Below are 18,024 nucleotides of genomic sequence, written 5' to 3'. Positions count from 1 at the left end.
TGTAATTGCGTAGAATTTCAAATTGCAACTGTGAAGAGAGAGAGAATGAAGACAACAATGATATTTGGCAGCTATGAGGAGGTCTTGGAAGGATAAATTAGGCTATTAAAAATTAATGAGACTTGAAGGAGCAAATAATTTTATTTAGGACTTAATAGAGTATAAGTTCACAAAATGGGACTTGTATGTAAATGCCCCTAAAATAAATAATTTAAATTAAAAATGTATTTTGAATTAAAATTAATATTATTCTTTTGTAACACGTATCATGATATAAAGTATCATTACATTAATTAAAATTAACTCCATTGTAATTTTATGTCAGATATCATATTTCTAGAAGTGATTTGCATACACATATAGCATCTAATTTGATATTGACTGATTAAAATAATGGAACTCAATATTTTTTTTTTTTTTTGTTAAGCTTTTAGAAAATAAATTGAAAAATGTCAAATGATAAATAGTGTGGAGTATTATTTTAAAAAATAATGATTCCTAAAAAAAAATGATTTATATATTTAAGGCACCTATTGATGTTTCTTGAATAATTGTTAAATAAAAATTTTGAATTTATAGTATTATTGATAATGCACCTTCATGAGCTCTGCCAGAAAAGATATGAAAAAATAATTTGATTGGAATAAAAATTTTGCGATTATTATGATGTGTCACATAATTAATCAAAATCCCTTTGAGAGTTGAAATTATTAAGGTTATATAGATTTCGTGCTTGATTCTCTTTGAGAATACTGTTTATGGTTTGGTTTTATATTTTTTATACATCAATGTGAATAACTCTTATGATCTTATTGATATAAGCATAAATTCTACATTTGAGTCAACTCATTTTAAGCACTTTTTCGTATAATAAAATATTTAAATATTTGTCATATAAAAATATTATACTGTTATCAAACACCACTTGGATTATAATTAAAGACCCAATGCACCACTTTAGACATAATAAAAAAATTAAGAAATTAGCAAAAGACCTTTTTGATTACTAATTAAAATAATACATCATGAGTTATAACCAAGTTATAATTTGTATATTATTGAATGTTCTGTTATTTTTAATTTTATTTTTTTTGAAAAAAATATTTTGATACGAGTAGAATCCATGATTTTTGGTAAATTTGATTAATACAAATAAGGAGTTGATTTCAAGTTGAGAATACACATTATTTTTTTATGAGCTTATTTTATATAGGATCACACATAGTGACAAGAATTTCCATCAGCTATTAACAAATTTGTTTATATTTAGCTTTCAATTGTTAAATTTTCTACGCAAAACATTAAAACTCAAAATTAATTTTTTATTTTAAAAATAAATTCTTATGCATCGCACGAGTCACCCACTAGCTCAACATATATATCTACATATTCAATTTCACTTTCCGTAATGTGATTTTTATTCTTTGTATATTTGTATTAAAAAAAATCAATGTATATACACTACAACAAATAGCACTTTTGGCGACTAAATTTTTAGTCGTCAAACGTCAAGTTTTAATCGGCAAAATTTTTTAGCAACTAAAAGTTTTGGTCGCCAAGTTAGTTGGTGGACAATTGTCGAGAAAGGCTATTGGCGACTAATTAGTCGCCAAAAGTATTCAATCGCTGACCATTTCTTTGGTCGCCAAAAGCATTAAATTAAAATTAAAATTAAATATAACATTTTCAACGACTAAAACTTGTTGTCGTGAAAACTTGAATTATTTTTATTGACTAAAACTTTTTTTTTAGCAAAGAAATATTTTAGTCGCCTAAAGTTTGATTTTTTTTTTTGGCTACTAAACTTTTAGTCGCCTAAAGTCTGATTTATTTTTGTCTACAAAATCTTTAGTCACCAAAAATATTTTGTTGTTCATCTAATTTTTTGTTAACTACTAAATATTTTAGTCACCTAATGTTTGATTTTTTTCAACTACTAAACTTTTAGTAGTCTAAAGTCTGACTTGTTTTTGCCTACTAAATCTTTAGTTGCCAAAATATTTTTGTTGTTTTTTTTTGCAATTTTTTAACTACTAAATATTTTAGTCGCTTAAAGTCTGATTGTTTTTTGGCTACTAAACTTTTAGTTGCCAATTTTTTTTATTTTTTTTTAAATTTTTTTAATTTTGTTTTTAGCTACTAACTATTTAGTTGCTAAAATATATACTTCCTTTTTGCCTATGAATTGTTTAGTCACCATAAACATGATTTTATGTTTTTTCTCCAAATTATAATTTGTCCACAGCCTATATGTATTTCGTGCAACCTATACTATATATGAACAAAATAATACATATATTATCAATCATTCCACAATAGATCTGCATCCATTTCACTTCCAACCATCAAAAAATGAATAATTTTAAATGTAAAATTCCATACAAACCATAGTCCAACATGTACTATGGCCCTGTTTGGTAGAGCTGTGAGAAAGTGCTTATAACTTATGCCTTAACAGCTTATAGCTTATAATTATGAGCATAAGCTGATTTCTGACTTATAAATTAAGCTTCTCCTGCCCCACTCAAATAATAAGCTGATTTCTGACTTACAAAAAGCTATAAGCTGCATTGTTAAGCTAAACCAAACACATCAAAATAGCTTAAATTAAGCTAAAAGCTGAAATAAGCTGAAAAAAAGCTGTACCAAACAGGGCTTATATAGTCCAAACTAAAATAATAATTCCATGCAAAACATAACAAGTTAAAAAAATCAAGCCCTCTGTATACAAAAAATATATGTAGTACTAAGCGAAATGCCCATTTGTCGTGGTACAAATTACCATCGTAATTTGTACCATGACAAAAGGTAATCTATGTACCATGCTTGTAATTATTTGTACCATGACAAAAGGTAATCTATACACCACGCTTGCAATTATCAAGTCGATGCCAAAAATTATCTGTACAAATAATACTAATCCACACAAAACCAGAGGACAACACAATTAGCAAGATTATACAAAAGTCTAAATTGTCCTCCATACACAAAAATGGATTATCCACAAGTCCACACCAAAAGCCATCTACAAAATAAATAAATAAATAAATAAGTAATAAAATAAAATAAAATTGCACACATTAGTATCTATAAATACATGCTTCAATGTAGCTATCTATTCATGTTTTTTTAAAAAAAACTAATACTAATGCATTAATGATAGCCTTTTGGTGGTGACTATGATCTATCCCTTGTAAAGTTTTTTATTTAATTTTTTTTTCAATTAATGGAAATGGAAATTAGATCATGCAGCAGATAAGGAAAATTATCAATCATGCATATGTATATGCATGCATTATAATAGTCTTAGTTCATCATTCTACAATTATTCAATCACCTTTGTCTTAGTGTGTGTATGGAGTGGATATCATTGCTGTTATTCTTCAAATTTGGTATTACATTACATGAATGTTTGTTATAGCAAAAGAGTGGTCACAATTCAATTTCGTCTATTAAGATTTATGTAGTTTCATTATGTAGATAGACATTAACCAGGGGACGTGTGTAAAATTCAAGAACAAAAGGGTTCGTTGTTTTGCATTTACGCCCCCCCGTATGGCCTTTTTCAACTAAGTTTAAGGCATTTTTGGCTCTAGCTCTCAAACTACGCATGCTAAATACATGCCATATGTGGCCATAGGTTGTATTTGTCATGAGAATGCTACCCTTGACATCCATACAGTGCTTCGGGAGTTGTTTTGTATTTTCGCATCCCGAAAGTCCTTTTTCGACTAAGTTTAAGGCATTTTCGGCTTTAAATCTCAAACTAAGTGTAACGCCCTCAAAATAATAACATTAAACCCATCAGATAAGACATGCATTTACATATAAACTAACCACATTCCTTTATTTTATTGAGTTCCATTACGTAAGTATTACATGTTAACATCAAAACAAAATGCCCTATGGGCTTACAGCTTTCCAAGTTAACACTTGGTTACAACAAAGAGTACTAACTCGTTACACATTAAGCCCTTGGCTTGAAGTTACATGTAATACATCAAAAGTAAAACAACTACACTATGTCCGCCTCTAGCCTCCCAAACTATGTCCTTGGAGGTGGCATGCTTCCTGTACCTGAAAATGATATTCCCATATAGGGTGAGCCACAGCCCAGTAGAAATGCACTAAACCAACCATGGACATTGACTAAAACATTAGCAATTGATAGTTGGTCAACACTGATACAATCACATAAATAACATATTTATGTCAACGACTTACAAGTCCCAATTACTTTTCATTTTCCCTTTAACAACAGATAAGCATACTAGCTCTATCATCATTTCCACAGATATGTATAAAAACTATATCCACATTCTCAACAGATATGTATAACAACAATATCCTCAGATAAGCATATAAGCTGTATCCACACTCTACAACAGATATGTATAACAACAATATCCTCAGATAAGCATACAAGCTGTATCCACACTTCACAAAGATAAGCATATGAGCTCTATCTTCACTTCTCTAGACAAGCATATGAGCTGTGTCTACGGAGTTCATCCCCTATCTCCTCCCAATACCTATCCGGTTTAGAGGTACATCCCCTATCTTCCCCTAAACCGCGGAGTACATCCCCTATCTCCTCCTCTACACATAACGTATATAAACACATTGGTTCTATATACAATCACACAATACACACAATTAATGTATTCTATCAACCGTCAAGTTCCATGACACATTCCATTGATTAGTTTCCGTTTACCTAATCATCATGCATTGTCTACAACAATCTCGACTATCCTCCACCGATAGCCCAAAGCAGTTATTTCTAAAACAGAAAATAAATGCACAAATGGATATTCAATCAACATTCTATTTCCTCATTTCTCACCAATTAATTATCCCAATTAATTAAACAATGTAATTAGGCCATTTTCCATAATTACTATTTCAACCCTTAGGTCCCATTTTCATCAATGATTCAACAATCATTCCATTTTTCTATGCCAAACATGCATCTAGGTTTATTATGAATAAAACCCTAACTTTTGTAAAATTACACAAAAGCCCCAAACTTTCACAAAATTACCAAACCAAGCCCAACATCTCAAAATACCAAAATTTAAAGACAAAACCCATAGAGAGGAGTAGGTTATCCCTACCTCAAATTCGGAGTCCCAAAGGAGAAGACGACAAAACCCAACGTGCTCCAAAACCCGAGATTTTCAGATTAAAATGAAGCCCTCGACGATCAACAACTTTTTTGTAAAGGCCAAAGGTGAGTAAATCACTCCTACTAGATCAATACCTAGAGAGAAGGTAGAGTCTAGAGTGAGAGGCTCAACAATGGTGATTTTGGAAAAGTAAGAGAGAGAAGAGAAAGTGAAAAAGTGATTTGAAAAGTCACAATTTCGGGACTTTAACCCAGGTCTCCGCTCGAGCGTAAAACACCCCGCTCGAGCGGCCACTCACAGACTTCCGCTCGAGCGGCCAACCTCCCGCTCGAGCGCAGAATGCACTCGCCCAGCACTTTTGCAGAACCAGACCTCCGCTCGAGCTCCCAACCCTACGCTCGAGCGGCACTCAGACAACCCCGCTCGAGCGGCCAATACCATGCTCGAGCGTACAACGCTGCACAGGAAAATACTGAATGGGTGTAATCTCCGCTCGAGCGCCAACACCTCCGCTCGAGCGTACAGGCCAAAAATCTGGGCAACTAGTTTTGGTTTCTAAACTCAACCAACCTGAAACAAATCCGCCCAACACATCCTATAACTCAAATACGAAGTAAAAGGATGTAAACAAAATAATAAACAACTACCAACATCCACGGACACATGTCCGGATCACGGTATAACAAGGGTAAACCCGGGATCGCTATAACCTCCCCCCCTTAAAGAATTTCGCCCCCGAAATTAAGCACAAGTTTTCAAAACAAGTTTTCCTTCATTTTAGACAATGTTACAATTTAACATTCAACAATTCGACCCATTACCGGTCATCCCATCCCTTTAACAAGAGACATATCACAATATGTAAACAACATATGTATTTTCAACATGCATTAACATTATGCACTATCTTTCCAATTTCAACAATATATTCAACACATATAGTGTCACATTCAACTTCCATATGAGGCAAGTTCCAAACATACTTCCAATAATCAAAACATTTTCAATGTTTCACAACTTAAGACATATCTAAAAGCTCTTAAGTTCAACAAAAAGTAAAATTTAAATACAAGATTACATATCAACAAATAAGTCCAGATATTTCTCACGGACTCCCGACTCACGTTCCCAAGTGGCTTCCTCCACTCCGTGATGTTTCCACAAGACTTTCACCAAAGGAATGGTCTTGCCACGCAGGACCTGATCCCGCCTATCCAAGACCCGAACCGGTCTCTCCTCATACGAGGCATCCTCATCTACCTCTAAATCGCTCCAATCCAGCACATGTGATGGATCTGGCTCATACTTCCGAAGCATACTCACATGAAACACGTCATGCACTCCGGACAACTGCGGTGGTAAGGCTAATCGATAAGCAACCTCACCAATCCTCTGAAGGATCTCAAAAGGACCAATAAACCGAGGGGATAACTTCCCACTCTTCCCAAACCTCATCAGGCCTCGTCTAGGTGATATTTTCAGAAAGACATGATCACCTACCTCAAACGCCAAAGGCCTCCTCCTACGGTCGGCATAACTCTTTTGTCGACTCTGGGCTGTAACAAGCCTCCTACGGATAAGCTCAACTTTCTCCGTCGTCTCCCCAACTAACTCTGGACCCAACAAAGGTGCATCACCCACCTCGGCCCAACACACTGGAGACCTACACGGTCGGCCATACAAGGCCTCAAACGGTGCCATACCGATGCTAGACTGAAAACTGTTGTTGTAGGCAAACTCTACCAATGGCAAGTGCCTCTCCCACGTCCCACTGAAATCCAGGACACAACCCCGAAGCATATCCTCGAGGATCTGAATAGTACGCTCGGACTGCCCGTCAGTCTGAGGATGATAAGCCGTACTAAAGGTCAACTTAGTGCCCAGTGCACTCTGCAAACTCTGCCACAACCTAGCAGTAAAACGAGGATCTCTATCTGAGACGATCGTTACTGGGACCCCGTGCAATCTCACTATGTCCCGAATATACAAGTCGGCAAGATGATCTACCGAATCTTTCACGCGCATAGGAATAAAGTGCGCCGACTTAGTCAACCGGTCTACAACCACCCAAATAGCATCACTACCCCGCTGAGTCCTCGGAAGACCTACAACGAAGTCCATAGTGACATGCTCCCACTTCCACTCGGCAATAGGCAAGGGTTGCAACAAACCCGCTGGCCTCTGATGCTCGGCCTTCACTTGCTGACAAGTAAGGCACTTCGATACGAAAACAGCCACATCTCTCTTCATACCCCGCCACCAAAACTGGCGACCCAAATCTTGATACATCTTAGTACCTCCCGGATGCACCGCAAGGCGCGAATGATGAAACTCTCGGAGTACTTCCTCTCGGCAAGACTCCGGTACAAACAAACGGTCTCGGTATCTCACACTCAGGTCGGGATACACCGTCAAACCCTTCTCAACTTTCCCACTGGAGATCTTCTCTCGGAGGGATTCTACCTCAAGGTCACCTCTCTGTGCCTCTAACACTCTAATCACAAGTGTAGGCTGCGCAACAACAGAAAACAAGGCCGCAGCCTCGACAGATTCGCCCAGTAGCAAATCAAACTCGCCAAGTGCTCCCAATATCTCCCATTCCCGGATGGCTATACAAGCTACATCACTAATGGTTTTCCTACTAAGGGCATCGGCCACAACATTGGCCTTTCCCGGATGATAATGCAACTCAAAATCATAATCCTCGATGAACTCCATCCATCTCCTCTGCCTCAAATTCAAGTCTCTCTGTGTAAACAGATACTTCAAACTCTTATGATCCGAGAATACCTCGAACCTCTCACCATAAAGGTAGTGCCTCCAGATTTTCAAGGCAAAGATCACAGCTGCTAACTCTAGGTCGTGTGTGGGGTAATTCTTCTCGTGTATTTTCAACTGACGTGAGCCATAAGCTACCACTTTCCCCTCTTGCATCAACACACAACCCAAACCCTCTCGTGAGGCATCACAATAAACCGCATAACCCAACCCTCTCTCCGGAATAATCAACACTGGAGCGGTGGTCAATCTAACTTTCAACTCTTGGAACGACTTTTCACAAGTCTCACTCCACACAAACTTGACTCCTTTCCGAGTCAGTCTAGTCAACGGTGACGCTAACCTGGAGAAATCTTTCACAACCGACGGTAGTACCCAGCCAATCCCAGAAAACTGCGGATCTCAAACACACTCTTAGGCTGTGCCCAATCTTGCACTGCCTCAACCTTGGAGGTATCAACAGACACCCCTTCCCCGGATACCACGTGGCCTAAGAATTTGACTTCCCTCAGCCAGAACTCACACTTCCCAAACTTGGCATACAGCCTATGGGCTCTAAGTAACTCAAGCACCACTCTCAAGTGTGCCTCGTGCTCCTCCTCAGAAGACGAATAGATAAGGATGTCGTCCACAAAGACAACCACAAATCGGTCTAAGAACTCCCGGAAAATCCGGTTCATCAAGTCCATAAAGACTGCCGGTGCATTGGTAAGCCCGAATGGCATCACCAGAAACTCGTAATGGCCATACCGCGTACGGAATGCCGTCTTAGGAATATCTTCCTCCCTGACCCTCAACTGATGGTAACCCGATCTCAAGTCTATCTTAGAGAAACAACGGGAACCCTTCAACTGGTCAAACAAATCATCTATACGGGGCATAGGGTACTTATTTTTAACCGTAGCCCGATTCAACTTCCGGTAGTCTATACACAATCTCAAGGCACCATCTTTCTTTTTAACAAAGAGTGCCGGTGCTCCCCACGGTGAAACACTAGGGCGAACAAAGCCCTTATCGAGCAATTCCTGGAGCTGAACTTTCAACTCAACCAACTCTGCTGGAGCAAAATGGTAAGGTGCCATAGAAATCGGCGCCGTACCAGGCATTAAATCAATAGAGAACTCTATCTCTCGGTGAGGTGGCAAACTAACAAGATCTTCGGGAAAGACATCCGAATACTCACAAACCACCCTTGGCAATACAACCTGGGTCTCACCACACTCACCACTCTCAAAGCTGGCAAGTAGACTACTAAGCTCACTTCGCCCTCGCGAATCATACCCCGGTGGCAAAACACTACCAACCCGGTCTCCCAAGAAATGGAACCACTCCCCGCTCAAGGTACATAACGTGACCCTCTGGCGGTAGCAATCAATAACAGCCCGGTATGACGATAACCAGTCCATACCCAAAATAACATCAAAACCCTTCATGGGCATGACAACAAACGGAAAAGGAAGCCTATAATCGGCGACCTCTATATCACATCCTCTAATACCCTGTTTCAGGATCAACTCACCACCCAAAGGCGATACCACACAAATAGGAGATGCTAACTGTGCTAACTCCAATTCCAAAATAGATGCAAATGCAGCAGATACAAAAGAATGAGATGCACCCGTGTCTATCAACACATTAGCAACTGAGTTGCAAAACAGAAAAGTACCTCTCACTACTGATGGAGCTGGTACTAAATCCTGCGCGGTAACAGCATACACGCGCCCCGTAGGCCCCTGGTCTACCTGCTCACCTCTCGGAGCAAAAGACTGCTGCACAGACTGGGATGACGAAACTCCCGGATTGGCCCTCGAGGCCTGCACAGACTGAGCTGGCTGAAAACCCTGCGTCTGCCTAGAACCAGACGCTCCCGAAGTGGCACTCAACTGTGGGCAAAACCTCTTCATGTGCCCAGGTTGTCCACACTGATAACAAGTCAAGAGCTGCCCCCTGCCCAAACTCTGACTCTGCGGTCTAGCTGAAGAAGAAGCAGCTTTCTGACCCCCACCCTTCTGCGGGCAAACAGAAACCTTGTGACCCAGCTGGCCACACTTGTAACAAGTGAATTCCCCCTGACTGCCTCTCCCCGAGCCTCCCCTCGGCACTGGAAAGGTCGATCTAGAGACTGCACCCTGAGACTGCTGAGGGTTATAACCCTTCTGTCTCCTGCCATCACTCTGACTATCCTGACTCCTCTTGGAGCCTCTCTGACCCTCATCCTCCTCCTGCATCATAAGCTCCATATGAGCTGCAGCATCCACTAGGTGTCTATACTCTCGAATATAAGACCCACCAATTCTCAACTTGAGGCCCCGCCTCAACTTCCGCTCAAACTCATAGCAACGGCGTTCCTCAGACGCCACCAGTTCAGGTGCAAACCTGGACAGACTGGTAAAAGTAGCCTTAAACTCGGCCACTGACAAGCCCTGCTGATTAAGCCGGCTAAACTGATCCCTCAGCTTCTCCCTAGCTGCTGCAGACAAAAACCTCTCCTGAAAAGCATTTATAAACGCCTCCCAAGTACTGCCCACACTAACCTTCTCGTACTTCCACCATTGACCCGCATCTCCCTTCAGTTGGAAGGATGCCAAGGTCACTTTCAGTGCTCCGTCCTCGATGCCAAGCATCTCAAACGTCTTCGTTGTCTGTTCGAGCCATTCATCTGCCTTAAGCGGCTCTTTAGGATCCCCGATAAACTCGTCCGGATTACACCGGAAGAACTCCCTTTTCAAGAAGGAAGGCCCTGTCTCAGCTGCCTGATTCCCAGCTCTAAGAATACCCAAAGCTCCTGCTATCTCTCTGGCCAAGGCACCCATAGCCTGCTGACCTACTGGCTCGGCCACATTGGCCTGCCCAACTCCCTTCTGCACTGCCGGAATCTCACCCGGTAACGGCGCTTCCTGCCTCGCAGGTCTACCACGCCTAGCACCTCTTCCTCGTCCTGACATCCTAATAAAGGCAACACAGAACGTTAGCACATTCATAAGTGTGCCGAAACTAAACACTCACGTCCTAATGCATGGACAACTGTAATTCACTCCACGTAAGTACATAAACACATAAGCACTTACGAATTTCATTTCCGGATAATGATAGTCCCGAGACGTTACTAGAGTTCCGGTTAGAAACAGCATTGATCAAGTACCTTTCCAACAAGACTCCCAGAAACTCAAGGATCCAATCAACATCCTAGAAATTAAATCCCATACCCACATAGTCACATAAGCATGTTAGCATTTAAGCACATAGCATATGATACTACATCTAAGTCTCTATCAAGCGAGACAAACCCATTGTGATCCTAATCACTTCCCACGTACCCAAAGTATTCGAACCCGGTACGCTCTGATACCAAGTTGTAACGCCCTCAAAATAATAACATTAAACCCATCAGATAAGACATGCATTTACATATAAACTAACCACATTCCTTTATTTTATTGAGTTCCATTACGTAAGTATTACATGTTAACATCAAAACAAAATGCCCTACGGGCTTACAACTTTCCAAGTTAACACTTGGTTACAACAAAGAGTACTAACTCGTTACACATTAAGCCCTTGGCTTGAAGTTACATGTAATACATCAAAAGTAAAACAACTACACTATGTCCGCCTCTAGCCTCCCAAACTATGTCCTTGGAGGTGGCATGCTTCCTGTACCTGAAAATGATATTCCCATATAGGGTGAGCCACAGCCCAGTAGAAATGCACTAAACCAACCATGGACATTGACTAAAACATTAGCAATTGATAGTTGGTCAACACTGATACAATCACATAAATAACATATTTATGTCAACGACTTACAAGTCCCAATTACTTTTCATTTTCCCTTTAACAACAGATAAGCATACTAGCTCTATCATCATTTCCACAGATATGTATAAAAACTATATCCACATTCTCAACAGATATGTATAACAACAATATCCTCAGATAAGCATATAAGCTGTATCCACACTCTACAACAGATATGTATAACAACAATATCCTCAGATAAGCATACAAGCTGTATCCACACTTCACAAAGATAAGCATATGAGCTCTATCTTCACTTCTCTAGACAAGCATATGAGCTGTGTCTACGGAGTTCATCCCCTATCTCCTCCCAATACCTATCCGGTTTAGAGGTACATCCCCTATCTTCCCCTAAACCGCGGAGTACATCCCCTATCTCCTCCTCTACACATAACGTATATAAACACATTGGTTCTATATACAATCACACAATACACACAATTAATGTATTCTATCAACCGTCAAGTTCCATGACACATTCCATTGATTAGTTTCCGTTTACCTAATCATCATGCATTGTCTACAACAATCTCGACTATCCTCCACCGATAGCCCAAAGCAGTTATTTCTAAAACAGAAAATAAATGCACAAATGGATATTCAATCAACATTCTATTTCCTCATTTCTCACCAATTAATTATCCCAATTAATTAAACAATGTAATTAGGCCATTTTCCATAATTACTATTTCAACCCTTAGGTCCCATTTTCATCAATGATTCAACAATCATTCCATTTTTCTATGCCAAACATGCATCTAGGTTTATTATGAATAAAACCCTAACTTTTGTAAAATTACACAAAAGCCCCAAACTTTCACAAAATTACCAAACCAAGCCCAACATCTCAAAATACCAAAATTTAAAGACAAAACCCATAGAGAGGAGTAGGTTATCCCTACCTCAAATTCGGAGTCCCAAAGGAGAAGACGACAAAACCCAACGTGCTCCAAAACCCGAGATTTTCAAATTAAAATGAAGCCCTCGACGATCAACAACTTTTTTGTAAAGGCCAAAGGTGAGTAAATCACTCCTATTAGATCAATACCTAGAGAGAAGGTAGAGTCTAGAGTGAGAGGCTCAACAATGGTGATTTTGGAAAAGTAAGAGAGAGAAGAGAAAGTGAAAAAGTGATTTGAAAAGTCACAATTTCGGGACTTTAACCCAGGTCTCCGCTCGAGCGTAAAACACCCCGCTCGAGCGGCCACTCACAGACTTCCGCTCGAGCGGCCAACCTCCCGCTCGAGCGCAGAATGCACTCGCCCAGCACTTTTGCAGAACCAGACCTCCGCTCGAGCTCCCAACCCTACGCTCGAGCGGCACTCAGACAACCCCGCTCGAGCGGCCAATACCACGCTCGAGCGTACAACGCTGCACAGGAAAATACTGAATGGGTGTAATCTCCGCTCGAGCGCCAACACCTCCGCTCGAGCGTACAGGCCAAAAATCTGGGCAACTAGTTTTGGTTTCTAAACTCAACCAACCTGAAACAAATCCGCCCAACACATCCTATAACTCAAATACGAAGTAAAAGGATGTAAACAAAATAATAAACAACTACCAACATCCACGGACACATGTCCGGATCACGGTATAACAAGGGTAAACCCGGGATCGCTATACTAAGAGTGCTAATTACATGTCGTTTGTGGCCACATGTCCTATTTGTGATGAGGATGCGGCCCATGACATCCATACAGTGCTTTGGGGGCTGTTTTGCAATTTCGCCCCCCCGAAAGCCCTTTTTTGACTAAGTTTATGGCGTTTACAGCTCTAACTCTCAAATTATGCATGCTAAATACATGCCATCTATGGCCACAAGTCGTATTTGTGACGAGGATGTTGATCATGACATCCATACAGTGGTTTGGGGCGCTGTTTTGCATTTTTGCCCCTCGAAAGCCCTTTTTTGACAAAGTTTATGGCGTTTTCGACTCTAACTCTTAAACTATGCATGCTAAATACATGCTGTCTATGGCCCCAGGTTGTATTTGTGATGAGGATGTTGCCCGCGACATCGATACAGTGCTTCAGGGGTTGTTTTGCATTTTACCCCTAAAAGCCCTTTTTCGACTATGTTTAAGGCGATTTTAGCTCTAACCCTCAAACTACGCGTGCTAATTAAATGTCGTCTGTGGCCACAAGTCCTATTTGTGATGAGGATACTGCCTGTGACATCCATATAGTGCTTCGGGACTGTTGTACATTTTTGCCCCCCGAAAACCCTTGTTTGACTAAGTTTAAGCCGTTTTCGGCTCTAACTCTCAAACTATGCATGCTAAGTGCATGCTGTCTATGGCCACAAGTCCTATTTGTGATGAGGATGCTGCCTATTACATCCATACAGTGCTTCAGGGGCTAGTTTGCATTTTCGCCCCCTGAAAGTCCTTTTTCAATTAAGTTTAAGGCATTTTCGACTCTAACTCTCAAACTACGCGTGCTAAATTCCATGATGTCTATGGCCACGGGTCTTACTTTTGGCGGGGATGCTTCCTGTGACAACCATACAATGCTTCGGGGGTTGTTTTGCATTTTCGTCCCCTGAAAGCCCTTTTCCAACTAAGTTTAAGGCGTTTTTGATTCTAACTCTGAAGCTATGCGTACTAAGTGCATGTCGTTTGTGACCACAAGTCCTATTTGTGACGGGGATGCTGCTCGTGACATCCATATAGTGCTTCAGGGCTGTTTTTCATTTTCGTCCCCTGAAAGCTCTTTTTCCACTAAGTTTAAGACATTTTTGGCTCTAACTCTCAAACTAAGCATGCTAATTACATGTCATCTGTGGCCACGGGTCGTATTTGTCATGAGGAAGCTGCTTGTCACATCCATACAGTGCTTTTGACACAAACTCTAAAAACTACCTAGGTTAGGAAAACTAAGTTTAAAAGTGCTTAAATTTGATAAACAACATATGAAATGCTTGTACTTGGAAAATAAGTTTTTATGAATATAATTATATATATATTTTAAATCTTGTTTTTAGATAAGAGTACTATCTTGTGTCTCTATGTGTGTGTTCGTAGGTTTCAAGACCTCAACTTTTATCCAGTGCCTGAATTGGAATAGAATAACAATTAAATCCAATACAACATCTAATCACAAGAAACTTAATAACCAAGGAAATTTCCAAGCAAAAATATACTTACATCAGAAGCATTGGAGATAACTCCCTAAAGAAGATATCTTTATTGTTGTAAAGTGAGTTGGTAATGATGTCCATAAACCGAGACACCTCAGCCTGGAATTCAAACGTCTCTATATTATTGCGGAGTGATCTCTTCAACATCAACTCAGTTTCCATGAACCACATAATTACAAAACATGTTAGAAGATCCAAATCAAGCACATAAGAAGAGTATATAAAAGAAAATCAAACCATTCCTGTAAGTTGGCTAATTGTCCTGTTTAGAAGATGAACCTATAAAATGCAAGTATGGAAAAGGATTTTTACAAAGTTAAACAAAGACTTGTATCTAATCATATCTTTCTCGTGTTTTTCCTTCTGGCAAAATGAAATTCACGAAAAAAATAATGACGCAAGTCTAGCGTTAAATAAGGCATGCGTTTTGGGAAAATGTTCCTAAACTCAAAATTTTCACGTATAGACAAAAGTTTCGTGTCCACATAAATGCAAAATCTAGAATGAAAATTTTCCACATATTGCTTTTTGTATTTCGAAAATACGATCCTAAACTCAGAATTTTGCAGTAGCAAAGGCTGTTTTGAGGGGGCTTTTAACCTTTGCTTTGATCCTCAAACATCAAACAATTAATAAGGGAGCAAGGGGGAATGATGAGTATGGGTATATATGAGCTTAAACTTTTGTCTTCCATTGGAGGAAAATGAAGAAACTCAAGGGAGATGAGGAAAAAGGGAACCCATAGCAGCAAACCAAATGATAGAAAAATAAAGACACTAACAATAGTTAATTACACAATCCATAGATATCAATTGAATTCCAAAGACACTAACAATAGTTAATCACAAAATATCTGAATATACGATTTGTGAAACATTCTTTAGAAAAATAAAGTAAATTAAGAAAGGATAAAAAGCATTCTTGAAATGAATAGAAAGCGTTAAAGGAACATAGATAAATATGCACTTAGAACAATTCAGATTTCTAATACGAGATGTCACCAAACAATGCAATGAAGCATCCTTACATTATGTTGGATCAAACTAACCACGAACAAAGTGAAGAACAATGCAGCTTTTCCCTACACCAGAATCCGTTAATATTAATAATTATTAAAATCATAATTTTTTTCATGTACTTGTAATTATTTTTCGAATGTAGCACTGTGGTAATTTTCCCATACAATTTTATTCATTGAATATACACTAACCTTTCATTTCCCAAACATGTATTGTTATTAAGGTCAAGCATCAAAATATTAATGTCACACATTTTTTACACTGATAAAGAAAAATTATTTGAAATGCTAAATGCATTAACATTTAATAAATGAGAGATCACAGCATACAAGAATTATTCTGTCTTTCAACAACTTAACAAACATAAATCAACAATATCGCATCAAAAAATGTATTTGTTTGGTGATTAGTTTAAATCACTATATCAACAATATTAAAAATGATATTTTGATATTTCAAAACTATTTCTTTGAAAGAGGGTGCACGTGACATATAAATTTTCCTTACAACTATACATACATGCATTCATGTATATATAAATGATCATGGTGACATAAGTTGGCCCTCACAACATCTCATGTTCACCTTTGAATATAACTTTCTCGGAAATGCAACATACACATACATGGAGAGAGGTTAAAAGTCATTGCTGGCATGGCCACTTTGACCTCGTTTAGGAAACTACCCACTGTTGACCCCAATTTTTTAAAATAGACAGTGATTGGGCTGAACCATTCAGGGAATACCTTTAAAACTTAAAAAGTCAGCAGTTTTTGGATTCTTAATTTTCTTCTCTTGTTTCATGATATTTTTTCTTGGGTCTAAAGGAATAACAAATAAATTTATTAAATATTAAAACCCAAACCAATATGTGACTTCAGAATACAACATAAGAAGTAGAAGAAGAAGATGAGCAGAGACAGATAAATTTTTGATTCGGGCATTGCATCAAACAGTTGGAGGGCGAAAAATCTAACAAGAAGAACAAATTCATGGGAAAGAACAAATGTATGAAAAGTACAAATCAACAACCACAAATCCAATTCAATATGAGGACAAATGAAACACAAACACAAAGAGCCAAGAGAGTTTTCAATCAAGCAACCATAGGATAATGAAATTAGGAATTGGATTGCACAACTAATGGCGTATGGAAGTTGAAGAAGGGCATACCTTGTCTGTTTCTTGAACCAGATTGATAGCAATTTACAAGTTGAATGTTGTTTCGGGAACAGACCAATCGGTTGAATGTTGTTTGTGGGATGAACTATGTTTCTAAGTTGAAGGTAAAATACTTCAAATCTCCATGCATATATTCATTATTTAGCAAGAGAGATCAAGCCTCTATATCAACAAAAAAAAAAAAAAAACAAAACAAAACAAAAAGAAAAAAAAAATCCTAAATTTAGAACAAAAATCATAACCAATTACTCGTTTTCCATAAATGAAACTCCTACAACATCAAAAACAAAAAAACAAAAAAAAACCCCTAGAGTTACAATGAAATGGAAAAATAGAGGAAGGGAGAGAGAGAGAGAGAGACCTAAATCAAAATCAATGGGCTTGAGATGGTGAGCGACGGTGAGTGACGGTGGCGATGAGACGGTGTACTGACAGAGAGCGATGGGTAGTTCAACCAGAGTGAGAGCAAACTTTAACGTGTTGATTGGTTTTTCGTTTGGTGTATGTATCGATACATACTGAGAAATAAAAAATAAATAAAAATTAAACATAAACGAAAATGAGGCGGAAAAATGGAATGTTCCCACCAAAAAAAATTAGTTTTATTGCTGACTAAATCATTTTGATCATTGAAAATAGGGATGGCAATCTGAAATCGGCCCGACGGTGACCCGACCCCCCGACCTCGAATTCAGTGGTTATTCACCGAAAAATATCCCCTACGGGCTGGGGATGGTATTCAAAAATTCATCCCCGATGATATCCGGGCCGGGAACGGGGATAGGTGTTTCAGACCCGGACCCGACCCGGCCCCGGCCCCGCCCCGCCCCGCCCCGCTTAGTCCCCGAGCTGAAATTACGATTTTGTCCCTGGATATATATATGCTTGGTTTTTGTTTAGGTTTGACACAGACACACACATTCAACCTCCCACATACGGCGCTCCTCCCTCTCTCTCACACTCGCCGCTGGTCTCTCCC

General features: G+C 39.0%; 1 long non-coding RNA gene across 1 annotated transcript; it reads right to left on the bottom strand.

Annotated features, from left to right (window-relative positions):
• Positions 1 to 2,739: 2,739 nt before the first annotated feature.
• Positions 2,740 to 17,633, bottom strand: LOC145797106 (uncharacterized). Its single transcript, XR_014338188.1, has 4 exons — positions 17,407 to 17,633; positions 17,037 to 17,207; positions 14,852 to 15,925; positions 2,740 to 3,025 (listed from the first exon to the last, which is right to left on the bottom strand). It is a non-coding gene; the product is annotated as an uncharacterized LOC145797106 (long non-coding RNA).
• Between the last annotated feature and the right edge of the window lie 391 nt (positions 17,634 to 18,024).

This window comes from Camellia sinensis, chromosome 1 (genome assembly GCF_055761805.1).
Source record: "Camellia sinensis isolate YWXY chromosome 1, ASM5576180v1, whole genome shotgun sequence".
Classification (NCBI taxonomy): Eukaryota; Viridiplantae; Streptophyta; class Magnoliopsida; order Ericales; family Theaceae; genus Camellia; species Camellia sinensis.
Note: the sequence above shows the minus strand (reverse complement) of the source record. Positions and strands in the feature narration are given on the sequence as shown.